Source organism: Arachis ipaensis, chromosome B03 (assembly GCF_000816755.2).
Source record: "Arachis ipaensis cultivar K30076 chromosome B03, Araip1.1, whole genome shotgun sequence".
Taxonomy (NCBI): domain Eukaryota; kingdom Viridiplantae; phylum Streptophyta; class Magnoliopsida; order Fabales; family Fabaceae; genus Arachis; species Arachis ipaensis.
In genome coordinates this window covers 44,017,452-44,035,977 of record NC_029787.2, presented here as the reverse complement: position 1 = coordinate 44,035,977, position 18,526 = coordinate 44,017,452, and the positions used below count along the sequence as shown (strand labels likewise).

The 18,526-nt window shown below is 36.1% G+C and overlaps 1 long non-coding RNA gene across 1 annotated transcript; it reads left to right on the top strand.

Moving 5' to 3' along the window:
* LOC110269677 lies at window positions 3,707-14,210 on the top strand. Its single transcript, XR_002358441.1, has 3 exons — window positions 3,707-3,717; window positions 4,819-4,826; window positions 13,807-14,210. It is a non-coding gene; the product is annotated as an uncharacterized LOC110269677 (long non-coding RNA).

The following is an 18,526-nucleotide window of genomic DNA, read 5'->3' as shown; positions in this document are numbered from 1 at the left end:
GATGTCATGTAGAGCAAGTTGTTGTCAAGTACGAATAGATTTTCATCAAGTTTGTCCAGAAGAGGAGTTGTGAATCTAAAGTTGTTGAAATTGTTAATGAGAATAGGTTGATGAAGGATGATAGCATCAGCCATGAATTCTCAACCTAGAACTCTTGATACCATGAAGAAAAATTGATATGAATGATAAGAGAATGTAATGAAAGTGTAAAGAAACTAAGAAAACGTATATTGAGTTATGAGTAATGTTACAAGTCAAATCCAATCTCATAGTTTACACTTTGATGCTATATGAATGAGTAACAGAAACAGAATATAACGGTATTCTGTTATTAGTGCTAACTGTAAAATTTGAGAAATTAGTGAATAATTGGCCAATAAATTAATTATTATTTAAAGAAATTAGAAAATTAGAATGGAAGAAATAATTAAAATATGAATTTTGACACTAATTTTAAAGATTTTGACCCAAAATTAGACCGAACGGATTAAACCAGTTGAACCGAGCCCAAAATGGACCCAAGGCCCAACCAAATAACAAGTTAATAAGTGAGCTTCAACTCTTCTTCTCCTTCCTCATTGGAAGCATGCTAGTTTTTGGGAAAGGGGAGCAAAGAACATGCAAACCCTTGGTTCCGAAATTCAATCTCACATAATTTTCGATTCGGAGCTCCGATTGACGAGTCGTCAGTGGCCATGCGTTCGTCTCGGAATCCTCTATAAAACTCACTAAACAATTTAGTTGACCATAGGACAAGTTTGAATAGATTTTGGTTATTGAATTGGTTAGTGAATAAATATGTGGTTGATGTGTGATATGAAGAATATATAGTGGCATGTTGTGGTATGAGACTAGTGCAATTGAATGAAATTATTGTTGGTTTTGTAGAGGAGTTAGGGAAAGTAAATTTTGAATGCTGTTCATGATGTGGAATAAATGTAAAGTGTTTAGGCATATTTTGGGTATGGTTGGTTGAATTGGAACTTGAAAACTTGTAGGTTATGTAATGAATGATCGAATTAATGTCAATGATTTGAGAAAGCATTGAATATAATATGAAGAATGATGTAATAACGATGATTGATCGAGATTATTGAGGATGAACATATGATTGATGATTAAATGATTGGGAGTAATTGAGGAAGTGCGAAAAATTTGCGAATATGCTGGAGATGCATATACGAGTTAATGAATGAATGAATGAATGATTTATAATGATTTAAAATGAAATTTATCTTTGAGCTTTGACCTAGCAAGGATCATGGTGATTTACCGCTTGCCCAATGTCGAAATGTTTGTGAGGATCGTTGTGGTTTATCGCTCACAGAAGGTGGGGATCGTGGTTGTTTACCGTCCACGTGTGTGTTGTTTTTCCAATTGAAGATCTTGCGAGGTTCGTGGTGGTGTACCGCTTGCAATGGTAGGTTTGTGGTGGTGTACCGCCCACCAGGAGGGGTTCGTGGTGGTGTACCACCCACCGATTTTCAAGAGGATGATATCTGGGTTAGCTTCCGGATGTGTCGGGTTCTGGCAATAGAAAAGGCATGAATCATATGCATTTATGTGTCTTGTTTGGTTTTGCACTACTTGGGTTTGCTTATTTGAATATCTATGCTTATCTGCTATATTGGTTACCTGTTGTATCTGTATTCTACTTGTGTTTGCTTTGTTTATATTGTTTGTCTGTTCACTGGTGTTTCGGAGGATTGGAGGAAAGGCGATGAATTTAGGGATTTAGTTAGAATTGAGATAGAATAAAAAATCTTTAGATACCCCACCCTATTTATGGTTTTCAATTTTATTTTTAAATTTGAATCTATTGTTTGAAGTTCTAGGATTATCTTTGGCTTTTCCGAGGCCTTATATGTTAATTATGTGGGTACTGTTACCATGCTGAGAACCTCCGGTTCTCATTCCATACAAAATATTGTGGTTTTTAGATGCAGGACGTGAGGCACCTCGCTAAGGCATACTGGAAGCTTTCTGCAAGTGAAGGGCTCTAGCCGTTTGGGGTTTCATTTTGGTTTTAGATGCATATGTACATAGTTATATATCTCCACTATATATATTTATATATTATGTTTTGTCTCTCTTAGAGGTTGACTTCGAGAAACAGGTTCTGTAAACAGTATTTTGGGTTTCACATGTATATATGTATGTATGTATGTATGTATGTATGCTCTAGCCGGTCTTAACTTCGCGAGCCGAGTAAGAAGCTTTGTTATTTGTATCTTTGGAACTCTTCTCTTAGGTATCTATATTACTTTGTTCTTATCTTATATGGTTCACTTTTATCGACGTCGAGAGATATGCGCTTTTCTTTTCTTAAAGAGTAAAGTATCGTTTTTGTCCCCAACGTTTGGGGTAAGTCTCAAAGTTGTCCCTAACGTTTGAATCATCCTATTTAAGTCCCTAACATTTCAAAATTGACTCAATATTGTCCTGCGTTAGGAATCTGTTAACGGAATTGATGGCGAGTGTAAGAACCGGAGTTTTTCGTAAAATCGTTTTAATAAAAAAATAATAATCATTTTAAGTACCCGAGATAGATTCAAAATTTAGAAGTTTTAATTTGAAAATATAAAGGTGAAATTTGATTTCAATGAATTTTTCTAAGTTGGAAAATGTATCTTTTGCGAAAAGTTTTTGTAAAAATGCATACTGGTGCTTAAGCAGGCAGTACCGGCTTTAGTCTATCTAATACCGCGTATTTTGAAAAATAATATTTTAAAAATTGATTTATTGTTTTGAAAGGACAAAAATAATTTAGAATTGAAAACCGGGCACCAATCTTAAAGGTTTTAGCCCAAAGTGAGACAAATAGACTGAAAATGCTAACGGATTGGACTAGATCCAAACCAGGCCCAAGGCCCAACATATATATATAATGAGCTTTCAGCTCATTTTTCACCTCCAAGAGAGAGAGAGGCGCGGTTTAAGAGAGAAGGGAGGAGAAAGGGGGTGACATTATTGATCACTACCTTCTAGAAGCCATATCTTGAGCTACGGAGCTCCAATTGACGAGCCGTCTGCGACCACGAGAAGCTCTCGTCGAACTCTTTATTTTTATTTAAGAAAATCTGATAAGAACTCGAAGCTCACACTCCAGTTTCCTGCCCTATTTTCTGTGCGTTTTTTGTTATGGTTTTTGAGTAGATTTTGTGGTTTTGGTTGTTTAGGTGATGTCTAGTAGCGGGTAATTGTTGGAAATTGTCCCAATCCTCTTTTGACAAGGCAAAGTTACTCATAAACTCTTGTAGTTTTGTATGTTGTGGTTTCTAGGTTTTGATTTTGGTGATATATGTGTTGTTAGTTTGAGCTTTGGTGCTTTTTGGAGTTGTCTTGGCTTTTTGGTGGTTTCGTGCGTGGAGGATAATCGGTCAAGGTATGGTTTCGATTTTCTTTATGTAATATATAAGGTTTCATGAACCTTAGGCTAGTGGACCCTAAGATAGGATTGAATGATATTGGCATAAGAATAATTATATGTGAATTGATGTAATTGTTGGTTTCATTGGATTATTGGTGTTGATGAATAATGAAGATTATGAGAATTTAAGGTAATAAGTTAATGTAAAATATTTGTGATGGTTTGGAGTAAAGGATAGTGATGATTTTGATGTGTGATGATATATGTTGATGATAATTTCGGACTTTGAATCTTGTGTTTGATGTGGTGTTAAGGTTGGTGGGTTATTGATGGTGTGTAAGGTTGATGTTGGGTGACTTTTATGATAATGATAGGTGGTAAGTGAAGTATATTTATGTATGAGGAATTATTGATGTTGTTAGTGTTGTTAAATAATGTTGTTGATTGTATGATGTATGATGAATTTGGATGAGTAATATTGTTGATTATTGATATGGAGTATAAATGAGGTTGATGATGAAGATTGATAGTGATAGAATGATGATTGATGAATGTGTTGGTGGAGGAATGATTATAGTGTATATATTTGATATTTAAGAATGAGAATAATGAAATGTGAAGGAAAATTTGGTATGAAGGGTGAATTGTGACACAAAGGGTGAGTTATGAGGTAAATTGGAGTTTGGCATGGTTTTGATTTGATTTTGGTTGAGGATTTGGAAAGTTGAGAACTTGTGACTTTTTGGTTAAAAATGAGTTTTGGGCTAACTTTGACGGATCATATCTTGAGCTACGGTTATTGGAATTTGATGTATTTTATATCGAATGAAAGATAATTTAACAAGCTTTAAAATGGTTTAAATTTGTGGAAATCTAAATTTTGTAGAGAAAGATATGATCATTTAAAGTTTGGTGTCAAAATCTGAATTATGTGCATACTGCAGAATTTGTGATTTCTGGTTTGTGTGCGCACGCACAGCCTTGTGCGTACGTAGACACAGGGGAAGGCTTACTGATGGGAGCGCTAGCACGACTTGTGCGCACACACAACCAACGAAGTTTTGCAACCTGTGCGCACACACATGTTGGAAGGTGTACTCTGTTGAGGGTGTTCGCACGCCTTGTGCGGATGAACAGAGTTGAAATTGTTACTACCTGTGTGTATGCACACCTCTATGCGTACGCACACATTGAAAACTTTCCTGGGCGTGCGCACGCACACCCTTGTGCGTACGCACATGCCCTGTTTTTCAACTAAAATATTTTTTTAACTGTTTCACCTTCCAAACAAGCTTGTAAACTTATGTGATACCTATTTAAGACTTTTTGGCTTGTTTTTGGATGTTAAACATAGAGAAGGTCTTGGAAAAATTTGGGTATTACCGTGAAAAGTTAGAGAATGAAGGTTTAAGTTTCTGGTGTATTGAGGATGGGTTTAGTTGAGAGAGAAGGAAAGGTAGTGAAATTGGTGATTACTGACAACAAATTGAGAAACTGATGAACTAATGAGTTCGGAATGGAAGTAAGAACTGATGATGGTTATTATGAGTTTGATGGATATTGAAGGAAAGTGTGCTAGACACTATATCCTTGGAATGTTGAGAATTGATAATTAAAACTGATTTGAGATGAGAATGGTGATGACTGATGATGATTTAAGGTCGATAGACTTGCTGAATGTGGATAGTGTACCAGGCACTATATCCTTGGAATGATAGTGTGCCAAGCACTATATCCTCGGAATGATTTATGATGAAATAGATGTTGTTGTTGGTTTCCTTCTTTACCACAAGAGTGTGCCAGGCACTATATCCTCCGAATGAGCATGCAAGTGTGCCAGGCACTATATCCTCGGAACGATAGTGTGCCAGGCACTATATCCTCGGAATAAAAGCGTGTCAGATGCTATATTCTCGGACGTGGCAGAAAGGCGACATCCGAAAGGATGTGTCGGGTTGGCATTCATAGACCGACAAGTGATATCACGAACCAATAGGATAGGAATTCATCATGTACATCTACTATGTGTTTTGTTTGCTTTGCCTAATTGCATATCTTGCCTAAATGAATAATATGCTTATTTTCTAGTTGTTCTACTTGCTGTACATATATATTACTTGTGATTTACTTGCTTGTATTACTTGTGATTTGTCTGGTGCTGAGGAGGTAGGTAGGCGGTGGTGATGGGATCGCACGGAGGTTGGGTTAATGAAAAGGTTGTGGGTTACAGCGGTGTGTTTAGCATTAGTTAGAATTTTCCTAAGTTTAGATAATTCGGTTTATGTTTAAAGTTCTTTATTTATTTAATTTATTCTAAGCTTGAATATCCTTATTTGATGTGAAGTTCTAGGATTGCCTTCGGCGTCCCAGAACCTTACATCTTACTTATTGGGCACTGTTACCATACTGAGAACATCCGGTTCTCATACCATATTCTGTTGTTGTTTTTCAGATGCAGGTCGCAACCCACCTCGGTGAGTTGTTTTGGTGGTGACAGAGCAGAGGATCTCTATCTGTTTTGGAGTCTTTTTGCTTATTTTGTATTATCTCTCACTTTTATATTTACTTTTGCCTAGAGGCTTACTTTGAGAGAAAAATTTGTATAAGCTGTTTTAACTTCCAGATGTCTGTATGGTCTGTATATAGCTATCCAGCTTAAACTCCGTGAGCCGTGGCTAGGTCTTCATACTATTATACTCTTATATTTGGTTATATTATATCTATTTCCTGTGTGTTAAGTTTGTAGCTTTGTGAGTACGTTTTGTGCTTTTCACATCCTGTTTTTGAGTTGTATCCTTCATCGGGCTTCTAGAATATATTACTTCTTCTATATATTATATGTATAAGCTTTAGACTTGTCGTAACCTTTGATTAACCTTTCCTTTACGACACGAGGTAAGGCTTAAGGTAATTAGGGTGTTATAGCGGGACAAAATTGAGACAATTTTAAAACATTAGGGACTTAAATAGGACGAAAACGTTGAGGACAAAAATGATACATAGAAATAAATTTTAATTTTATCCTTCACTAATATCAATCTTTTACGGTACATAGTTATTCAATTATTTTTTAATCACATTTAAGTAAATTACACTTAATTACATTACTTTGATTCTAAATTAAATTTTTTATAATTTTACTTTTAAAAATTTTTACTCATCATGAAATGTTTGTAAAATGACTAGAATCACATTACTTTATTATATATGTATCATTTTTTTCCCACAAGTTTATGTACTAGTTATTCTACAAACATTTTATGATGAGTAAAAATTTTTAAGGGTAAAATTATAAAAAAATAAATTTATTTAGAATAAAATTAATGTGATTAAATATAATTTACTTAGATGTGATTAAAAAATAATTGAATAACCATGTACCGTAAAAAATTGATATTATTGAAGGATAAAATTAAAATTTATTTATATGCATCGTTTTTGTCCCCAACGTGTTCGTCCTATTTAAGTCCCTAATGTTTCAAAATCGTCTCAATTTTCTCCTGCCGTCAATTCCATTAACAAATTTCTAACGGCAGGACAACATTGAGTCAATTTTGAAACGTTAGGGACTTAAATAGGACGATTCAAACGTTAGAAATAACTTTGAAACTTACCCCAAACGTTGGGGACAAAAACGATACTTTACTCTTTCTTATAAAGGCTCCTAGATAAAATTCTTTTTCACCTATATTATATATATGATTTTACTTTTAGAGACCATAATTGTAACACCTTAACTTTTAGCACCTCATGATCGTACTAAAAGCTTAGGCGTTACTTACCTCTAAACCTTTTTATTATACACTATCTTTATTTAATATTGAGCCTTTGCGGATACGAACCGAAACTTTAATTATGAAAGCAAAAAGTTTACTCTTAACCACTTAATCTCAAAGATATACATATTCACATAACATTATATACATAGACTTATTTCAAGTTTCACAAATACAAGTCCTACCCCTATAAAAAACAAAGACAATAAATGGCAAGGGGAAATTCTAAGACTAAACTAACTACAGAAAATACGGATACATATTTACATAAATCTCTGATGTTCAGTCGCGGCTCCACGCCAAGGATTCCTGAACCTATTGCTGAAAGGAAAATCTATAGGGGGTGAGAACATCGTCCTCGCATGTTCTCAATAGGGACAGTGAATGCCGTAAAAGTAATGAACGAAATGCGAATAATTGACTTTACTCGGTAAAACTATTATTTTATCAAGCCTTTGAAAATATTTTTAAATTTTACTTTAGACAATTAATTGCTTTCTTTAAAATTTCTGAACTTAAAATAAAACTCATTTATAACATTAATTCTTAATTACTTCAATACATAAACTAATAGTACTAGAGATTCAATTGAACACACAAGCAAGGTAGAATAAGACAACCAGTACAATCACAGAGAAATAAAACAAGCAAAACATAACCAAAACGAAAATGCGCGAACAATATGATGCATGTCTGTCCTAAGCAGGCCATGAGCTCACGCGTCGGTTGTCTACCCGCAACCCGACGATATTCGGAGCGAACAACGAATATGGTTTCTTTACCGTGTCAGTCAGGCACAATTATTATCATGGACGAACCCACGTCAGTTAGAATATCTTGGCATCACGGTAGAAACAGGCTATCGGTTAGGCGAACATTCCCGCATTAGCAACCTCAGGCTATCAGTTAGGCGGGTACTTTCGCATTAGCAATTTGGCACAAAGGCCCGTTCAACATACAATATGCTATCAGTTAGGTGGACATTCCCGCATTAGCAATCTTAGGCTATCAGTCAGGTGGGCACTTCCGCATTAGCACTTTGGCACAAGGCCCATTCGACATACACTTTTCATGATTCATTATCTGTTTCAGTTATCTCTTTTATACTGGCTCCTCATTTTCTTTTTCTTTATCATGCCTCCACATTACCAATTACATACACACACCTCTGCATCACCTATATTATTAAATGTACCTCCGCATCACCGTTTAATTACACATACTTTCGCATCACCAAATAATCAACTACTCTTACCTCCATACTTCAAACGTATACTTTCAGTCTTAGCATCAAAATCTTTAATTTCTAAATATCCAAACTTCTTTTAACTTTTATTCAAGATAAAAGTCACTTTAATACATAAAAATCGAACTCAATTCCTAACTTAAAACAAAATCTTTTCTTAATAGATTGAACTCAAAACATTATACTTTTCTTAATAAATCGAAATCAATTAATACGATTCTTAAATCAAATTTTCTTTTAAATAACGCTTTAAACAAGCCTTGAAGATTTATAAAAATTTCTACAGCATTTTCTCTAAAATCCGGATTTTGCCACCCTTCAAAGGCTCCTGCCAAACCATCTTCAATTCTCAAAAACCCCTTTTTGATAATTCAAACAAATTAAATTCAATATTATAAATCCATTTTCAATTCTCAAATATCACTTCCAATAAGTCAAATTTTTAATACAAAAACCCTTTTCTCAATTATGAGTAAATATGTAAACTAAATCTTTTTCTAACATAGAGTCATTTTTTCAAATAAGCTTGTAAATCAGGTTTCCAAAATAAAATTATTTTTTTATATATTTTACAAAAACTTGGCAGAACCTCACCTTAAAATAGACTTCACCACCCTCACGGGCTCCCTTACTTTTATCATTCCTTAACTTATCTCCATCCATACACTACTCTCAATTCTTACATCATTTTACCAAAACATACACATAATTTATTCACAGCCACAGTTTCGACAACTCTCATCACAACCAGCTATAAATCAGAATCTTTAGTATTCTCAAACATTCAGGAAATCAAACACATATTCATCGAATTCAATTATTTTCACAGTCACAAATCCAACATAAATTTGTCGTTCAACCAGTCCAGACAATCATAAATTATTTGCAATTACTCATTAAGCTTTTGAGCATTCATGTATTAAAAATTTATAATTTTAAAATGAATCCCCTACTTCCGTACGAAATTAGAATCAACGAAAATTCTGGAGAAGTTTTTTACCGAGCTGCTGAAGAGGAAAACGTCAGAAATCGTCTATGTCTCCTACTCTTCTAGAACTCCAATTGACCAAACTCAAGGGGAAGGAGAGTTACGTCACCGTCAGCTTTCACTGAACAAAAATGACGCCAACGTGTAGAGAGAAAAAATACGAACACTTTTGTCGAATTAGATTTTTTATCGAAATTACAGATCACAAGAAATCGAGCTCGAAAGGGTTAAGGTTCCATGGTTTCTCGTTCCTCTCACTCACGACTTACTCTCTCTTTTGCTTTCAAGGTTGATTCGGTGATGCATGAAGGAAAAGAAAGTATAATTAGTGATTATGGTGATTAATAAGGATTTGTGGTAATAAGGCTTATTAGGTGTCATTGGTTATTAAATGAATAAAACATGTGTCATATTTGCATAGATATATGTAAACATATAAGCCACGTCCTTTCATTTCTTTTTCTTTCTAAGGAGTTCGGCTGAGTTAAATCCCAAAATGGTCTCTGAGATTGGCGTCGTGCACTAAAATTGTTCTTGAGATTCTAATTGCACAAATTACGTCCCTGAGATTGAAAAAAGTGCACCATATTAGTCCCTGACCTATTTTTCATTAACGACGTGATGACATGGTATGATGACATGGATTGTAAGTGACACGTGTCACTTTATGATTTGGCCACGTGTAATGGTATGATGTGGTGACCAATGACACGTGGCATGATGACGTGGATGGTAGTGCCACGTGTCACAATGTTATTTGGCCACGTGTCCGTTTGTGCCACGTGTCACAACAGTATTCGTCCACATGTCATCTACTATGTCATCGTTGTATATGCACCAAATTAGTCCCTCACTTTGTATTAAGTGACTCATTTTAGTCCCTGAAATTGAATGTCGTGCACCAAACTAGTCCCTTCACCAGTTTTTTCTCAATTTTTTCTATAAATTCAAAATTCTCAATATTTTTAAATGCATTAATTTCAATTCTATTTTTTCACATGTTCTTCAAATAAAAGTATTTTTATAAAATATTTTTTTTCTTGCGAATACCCTAACCGTCGACTTAGAGTTGACGTGAAGGCTTTTCAAGCACCTTCACTACCATCTCTGACCTCTTTCAATACTTTTATAAAATATTTTTTTCTTACGGATATCCCTAATGACCGTCGTCTTGGAGTTGACGTGAAGGAATTTCAAGCTTCTCTCATTACCATCTCTGACCTCTTTCGTCTAGACTGCAGAGATAAAAAATGGTAGTGAGGGTGCTTGAAGTGCCTTCAATCTAGCTCATTTACACATAACGAAAATGTGTATTTCATAAGACAAAAAATGTTTATTTTAATTATTAATTTATTGTTAAAAACACATATTTTTTATGAAAAAAAAATGTGTCTAATCAATCATATAATTATTTTTTTTATAATAACATATTTATATATTACAAAATTTACCAATGTTAAATTATTAAAAAAATTATATAATTAAAACTAAAATCTTAAAAAAATTTATGAAAGCACTTGTATTTAAACGATATGTGAAAAAATAGAATTGAAATTAGTGTATCCAAGATATTAAAATTTTAAATTAAAAAAAAAGAGAAAAAATTGGTGAAGGGACTAATTTGGTGCACGACATTCAATTTCAGGGACTAAAATGAGTCACTTAATGCAAAGTGAGGGACTAATTTGGTGCATATACAACGATGACATAATAGATGACACGTGGACGAATACTGTTGCGACACGTGGCACAAACGGACACGTGACTAAATAACATTGTGACACGTGGCACAACCATCAACGTCAGCATGTCACGTGTCACTGGTCACCACATCATCATACCATTACACGTGGCCAAATCATGAAGTGACACGTGTCATTTACAGTCCACGTCATCATGCCATGTCATCACGTCGTTAATGGAAAATAGGTCAGGGATTAATATGGTGCATTTTTTTTAATTTCAGGGACGTAATTAGTGCAATTGGAATCTCAGGGACGATTTTAGTGCACGACGCCAATCTCTGGGACCATTTTGGGGTTTAACTCGAGTTCGGCTATAATGAATGAAAGTGATAAAAGAGAATGATGTTAATGAATGATGGTTTGTGGTGTGACACGTGTTTGTGGAGACTGGTCAAAAGCACTGTGTTGATGCAGTAATGGCAAGGGAGCTCATTGTGATTCCATTTTCTATTTGGCCTAAATGTATTAATTAACATAACTAAAGTGTTTATATTAACTATTAAGTAGTAATATGGGCGGGTCCAGTGCCTGTGTTACTGGGCCATAAGAATTTTGGGCTTAGGTAGTTAAAATTTTTGGCATTGTAAATTGTAATACTAGTTTAGTCTAATAGTATTGCCATAAAAATAATGAAAGCAAAAAAAAAATATTTGCTACTTTATATGATGCAACTATATGTATCAATAATTTATCATAACTTGTACTATAATATGTCAATAGAGAGTACCTTTTAATTAATTAATTAATTAATAATAATAATAAGGGATAAGTATGATTTTGGTCTCTAACGTAGAGGCCAAAAATTTATTTCGTCCCTGGCCTTTTTTTCGCTACAAAATGGTTCCCAAGGTTTCAGTTTGTTTTAAAACCGTCCTTCGGACCAAAATGCCCCTATCCCTTCTCCCCCAAATCAACCAAAAGCGAAGCTGAAGCAGAACAGAAACAAAAGCAAAACAGAAACAGAAACAGAAGCAGAAACAACACCAATGAACTCAGAACTCAGAAAAATAATCATCATCAAAACTCAGAAAATCATCATCTGAATTCAAACAAACAACAATAAAAATAGCAAGAAATAGAAGAACAACAATAATAGAAGAACAACAATCCAGAACTCAAAATCATCGTCATCGTCAAAACTCAGAACCCAAAATCAGAAAAACGAAAACCCATAAATTAAAACTCAATCGATAATGGAATCAAAAGAACAACAACAACACAGAAACCAGATTGATAATCATAAGCATGCAGAAGCAGCAGAACCAGAAGAAACCACAAGAAAACCAGAAACCAGAAACCGGCGAGAGCAGCGACCCCGACGGCCGAGCGAGGAGGAGGAACAGAAACGGCGACCGGCGCACGACGTGCACCCTCGCGGATCTGCTAGCGCCGACGTCGATCCAGGAAGAAGAGCAGCGGCGACATCTGGCAGTGAGATCCAACGGAGATGACGAGGAGCAGTAGTGGCGGCGACAGCGAAGAGCGGCGGCGTCCGTGAAGACCGGTGGCGGCGGCGAGGACCCTTCCCCTTCCCCCTCTTCTTCCCGAAACCCCCCTCCCCCCTCTTCTCCCTTCGCGTTCCCTTCCCCCTTTCCCCGAGAAGCAGAGCGACGGCGGTAATGAAGAATTTTTTATTTCTTTTATATAACAATAATAATAAGGGAATGACCTTTTCTAACCATCAAGGCTGTCAAAAAAAATTGAAAATAACGTAAAACGTTATTATTTGTAATTTAATTTTACAAATATGTATATCAAAAAGACAATCATTTCAAAATTTACTTTGAAAAATCTAAAAATACTTCAAAAAGTACCTATCATCTAAAAAATATCAACAAATAAATTTAGAATTTTTTTTAATTTTTTCATGAAAAAAGTAAAAATTAATTTATATTTGGATATCTCATATAAAAAAAAATATTTTTATCCATTAAACATGTTTCGGTATAAGAATATAAAAAAAAATTCTTTTTTTGTTGTATAAAAAATATGACTAAAACCCCAAAGTGGTTCCTGAGATTGGGCGAGTTACCCATAATTGTCCTTGACTTTCAAAATTTTCTAACAGTATCCCTCACATTCAGCTCTGGGACCCATAGTTGTCCTGCGACCCTTTCCGGCGCACAGTCAGCAAACGGAATAATGATCTGGCACCTCCCATGTCATGCTGGAGTCAGCAACGGCTAGCTGACGTGACAAATCTTAATTTTTTACCCAATGTGGTCTTGGTCCATTAAAACCCTAAAAACTAAGAATAATTATTATATGTAGTATCTCTTCTTCCCTTCTCCTTCGTCCCATAATTGTGGTTCACCATTGTGATTTAACGGAGATTCCATTGATACTCTGAAGCAATGTTTGGAGGTGAAGGACAAGCCAGTGATTATTCAGCTAAGCATAAATGCCCTTTATCTCAATCTACTCATTCCATTGATATAATATAATGCTAAAAATACAAGGAAAAAAATCTTGGACAAATGATAAATATTCATAAGTGAATTTCAACCCTAATTTTCAAACATGTAATTCAGACCACTGTGCTAGATTGATAATAGGAACAGAAGAATAATTAATATCTGGTTCTTCCCCCTACCAAGTGGGTGATTAAACTTGCAACTGAATCCAAATTTGCAAGTTCTAGTTTTAAGATAGAAAGCACAATATTCAGCCTAAGGCCTCAGTGGATATTGCTACTGAACTCTACCACTGCTTCTATCTTTCTTCTTTTCCACTTCTTCATCACCTTCAACTTCAACTTTATCATCACTATTACCATCACCATCAACATCAAAATTTTCACTTACCTTATCAACCTCACTCTCTTTCACATTCTCATTCCAGCCATAACCTTCATCATCATCCCAACCATCATTATCATCACTCCCTTGTGCTTCACCTGTTTCCGGGGCACAACCACCTTCACCACCCAATTTCTCACCACCATATTCTCCACTACTAGCTACAAAGTTCGAATCTTTCTTCTCATTTTCAGCTACCCTTTCATCCTCATCCTTCAAATCTAACTTCTTGTGAAACTCTGCACCAAGTTCATCACGAGTTTCATCCTACAACCCCAAATTTTTACTGAGATCTGACTCTGACAGGTTGATTTTATTATGTGGAAAGCACCTTTGCACATGTCAATGGAATCTCCCTTAAATCACAATGGTGAACCATAATTATGGGACGAAGGAGAAGGGAAGAAGAGATACTACATATAATAATCATTCTTAATTTTTAGGGTCTTAATGGGACCAGGACCACATTGGGTAGAAAATTAAGATTTGCCACGTCAGCTAGCCGTTGCTGGCTCTAGCATGGCATGGGAGGTGCCAGATCATTACTCCGTTTGCTGACTGTGCGCCGGAAAGAGTCGCAGGACAACTATGGGTCCCGGAGCTGAATGTAAGGGATACTGTTAGAAAATTTTAAAAATCAAGGACAATTATGGGTAACTCGCTCAATCTTAAGGATCACTTTAGAATTTTAGTCAAAAAATATCAAATATTTTTTTTTAAAAAAAAAATATTAATATAAATTCTTATTTTATTCTTTTCTATAATGTTCACGAAGAAAAACAATTTAGAGGGCAAATATGTTAAGAGCATTAAGTCATGATTCACTGTGCTTTTTTAGGGTAATAAATTTTTGATAAATTAATAAATTATTAATACGTATAATTGCTTCATATAAAGTAGCATATGTTCAATAAGTCCACATCACAGGTGCTTTGGACCTTTGAATCAGAAAATTACTTTCATTATTTTTATGGCAACACTACTAGACTAAACTAGTATTATAATTTAAAATGCCAAAAAATTTAATTACCTGAGTCTAAAACCCTCATGGCTCAGTAACATAGGCACTGGAGCCGCCCATATTACTACTTAATAGTTAATATAAATACTTCAGTTACGTTAATTAATACATTTAGGTCAAACAAAAAATGAAACTACGATGAGCTCTCTTACCTATACTGTATTAACACAGTGCCTTTGACCAGTCTTCACAAATATGTGTCACATTTTAACAGTGACACATAGGTAGCATTTGGTGGAGAGACAGAGACGGAAAGACTGAGATTGAGAGACAGAGACTAAGAGAAAGGGATTAAAATAAATCCCAGTATTCTGTTTGGTGCAAAATGGGAGACAGAAATTGAAACTAGAATGAAACTCTAATTTAATTTGCACAAAGGGTAAAATTGGAATTAATTAATTGAAATAAAAATATTTTAGGTATAAAATGTTATTAAAGTTTCAGTCTTCATCTCTAAAAATTTCAGTCCCCTGTGTCCCTACTTTTTGGAGGTACTGAAATACTGAGATTTTAGAGGCAGAGACAGAAATTTCAATACCAATCTCTAAACAAATAAACACGATATTGAATCTCAATCTCTCAGTCTCTGTCTCAGTACCTCAAAATAAACGCTACCATACAATCTACATGACATGATGATTATATTGGTAAGCACCATAGAACTTCTCATATATATATATATATATATACTTGTACATGAGCATTTTTTTAAAAATTAAATCTCAATATAATATAATAACTCATAAATAATTAATTATTTAATTTTTCAAAAATCCAGAATCTTACAGTAATACCTCGTCACTTTAGTTTTATGACTTAAACATAAAATTCTGTATGATAAGGTGTTACACTAACTACCTATAATCAAGAATACTGCTTGAGACAGCAAAAAAGTGATCTTGCATTAATCTTGATCAATTTGTCTAACACTTTATTATTATCATTATTAACGGAACAAGAAATCCGAAAAAAAAAAAGATTACAAAGAACCAGCATCACGAGAAAAGACAACCCCTTAACGTCAGCGGAGAACTGGATCAAATATATATATGTAGAGAAAAGAGAATTATAAACTACTACAAAGGGAGATTGAGTGTGACCAAGTTTGGTTAATGCATATATGCAACTATTATATTCTCTAAACACATGAATAACAATCTTTTTCAAGCAATGACTGGATAGCTGTGTAACAAGAGGAAGGACTATACGAAAATTGTTCAAATAATTTTGATAGAAGTCCAAAGCAATTCCGGAGTCTACTTCAATATGAGCGTTGAAACTTTTTGGTGGGGAGGATACAATTGAAAGTCCGAAGAGGATACCCCAAAAAGCATGTTCCCAAACTTGCATGAAAAGCTTAAGTAAAATTTCTATGGTGGTCTCGAAGAATATTATCGCGAGTTGACTACTTGAAAAATTATTGTTCATACCCTGACCCAATGATAAGGCCCAGGTCCAAACGAAAGGCTCAATCCAAAGGATTAAGCCTCGCTCTATACCGACCCTCACCCCACAAAGTCGGTTCTTATCACGACTTACTCTAAAGAAGTCGGGACGAAGACTAGCTGGCAGATAAGATACCCATTCAAATGAGTAACTGCCCCTAAAATCTCTCTACCCACTTCCTGGAGCCATATCTCAACTTCCCTAAGATAAAGGGACAGTTATTCCCCATGAATAACGGAACTACACCAACGGTGGTTATGGGTTCACCGCTATAAATACATTGATTCTTCTCAGGTATCACTAAGTCCCAATACTCTCTAGACCTGCTCACACCCTTGCTGACTTAGGCATCAGAGTGTCTTTGCAGGTACCACCCCCCATTCTTTCACGCGCACGAGCCGGACGGAGGTCCCCGAGTTGCAGATCCACTTGCAAGCCTCCTCTTTCATACATTTGGGCTAACCAATATCGTCCGGCCCATTAATCTCCGGTTACCCATCGTAACATTGGCGCCGTTGCCGGGGAACCGAGAGATCAACCAGTGATGGCGGACAGATCCCCTGAGGAGGGTCATGTAGAAACAGATTCCGAACAAGAGAATCTGGATACCGAAAATAACGACGTGGACTTAACCCTCCGCCAGGAAACCCACGATCAACACAGAGAGGGTACCTCCGGAGTCAAAACCCCGAAGGTGAATTCCTCTGAAGGTCGTGAATCGGAGAAGGACGGACAGTCCCACGCAACTGAACTTATGGGATTAGTTCATGTCCACCAAAGTCACTTGGAACAACTAGAACAGGAACGGGAACGACAAAGGGAGATAGAAAAGCACCTAAGAGAGGAGATAGATCGACGAAAAGAGTTAGAGAAAAAACTCTTAAAGTTAGAATCCTCCCTCAAAGGTCGGAACTCCCGTGACGATAGAGAAGAATCGCCCCTGGGAGGGGAAGATCCTTTTAGCGAGGACATAATGAGGGCAAAGGTTCCAAGAAACTTTAAAAGCCCCGATATGGACCTCTATGATGGAACCACAGATCCAAAGCATCATTTGAGCAACTTTAAAAGTCGGATGTATCTGGCTGATGCTTCCGACACAACGCGTTGCAAAGCTTTTCCGACCACCTTGTCGAAAGCAGCGGTGAAATGGTTCGACAGCCTCCCCCCAAGATCGGTAACCAGTTTTGAAGACCTCTCAAGGAAGTTTTTGATGAGGTTTTCTATCCAGAAAGACAAAGTGAAACATGCGCCAAGCCTCCTGGGAATAAAGCAGGAGGTCGGAGAATCCTTACGAGCCTATATGGAAAGGTTCAACAAAGCATGTTTAGAGATTCAAGACCTGCCCACAGAGGCAGTCATAATGGGGTTAGTCAATGGGCTTAGAGAAGGTCCCTTCTCACAGTCTATATCTAAAAGACACCCCACCTCCCTAAGCGATGTACAGGAAAGAGCCGAAAAGTACATCAACATGGAGGAAAATGCTAAGCTGAGAGACCTAAGTTGCCGACCTGGGCACCCTCCCTCAACAAAAGAAAGGGAGAGGGAAACCAAGAAGAAGGAAGAACTCGGTCTCCATAGACCAAGGAAATATCACTGTTATACTCCTCTAAAGGTCTCTATAGTGGATGTATACAGAGAGATTTGTAATACTGAAAGGCTGCCACCCCCAGACCCATTAAAAATAAAAAAGGGGGGAGCCGCCGCGACTACTGTGAGTACCATAAAATATATGGTCACTCCACAAACGACTGCTACGACCTTAAAAATGTAATAGAAAAGCTGGCTAGAGAAGGTCGACTTGACAGATATCTCATAGAAAGGTCGGACAGTCATGGGAAGAGAAAGCGAGATGATATGGATAGAAGAGACCCACCACCGCAGACTCCGGAGAGACATATCCATATGATCTCAGGGGGGTTCACGGGAGGGGGACTCACCAAATTCTCTCGCAAAAGACATCTCAAGAGAGTCTACCAGGTCGGAGGAGAGTCATCTGACCTCCCTACCATTTCATTCACAAAAGAAGATGGGCAAGGAATAATCCCTGGACACGATGATCCAGTGGTAATAACTATGATCCTAGCAAATGCCCATCTCCATAGAGCCCTAGTAGACTAAGGAAGCTCAGCGGACATT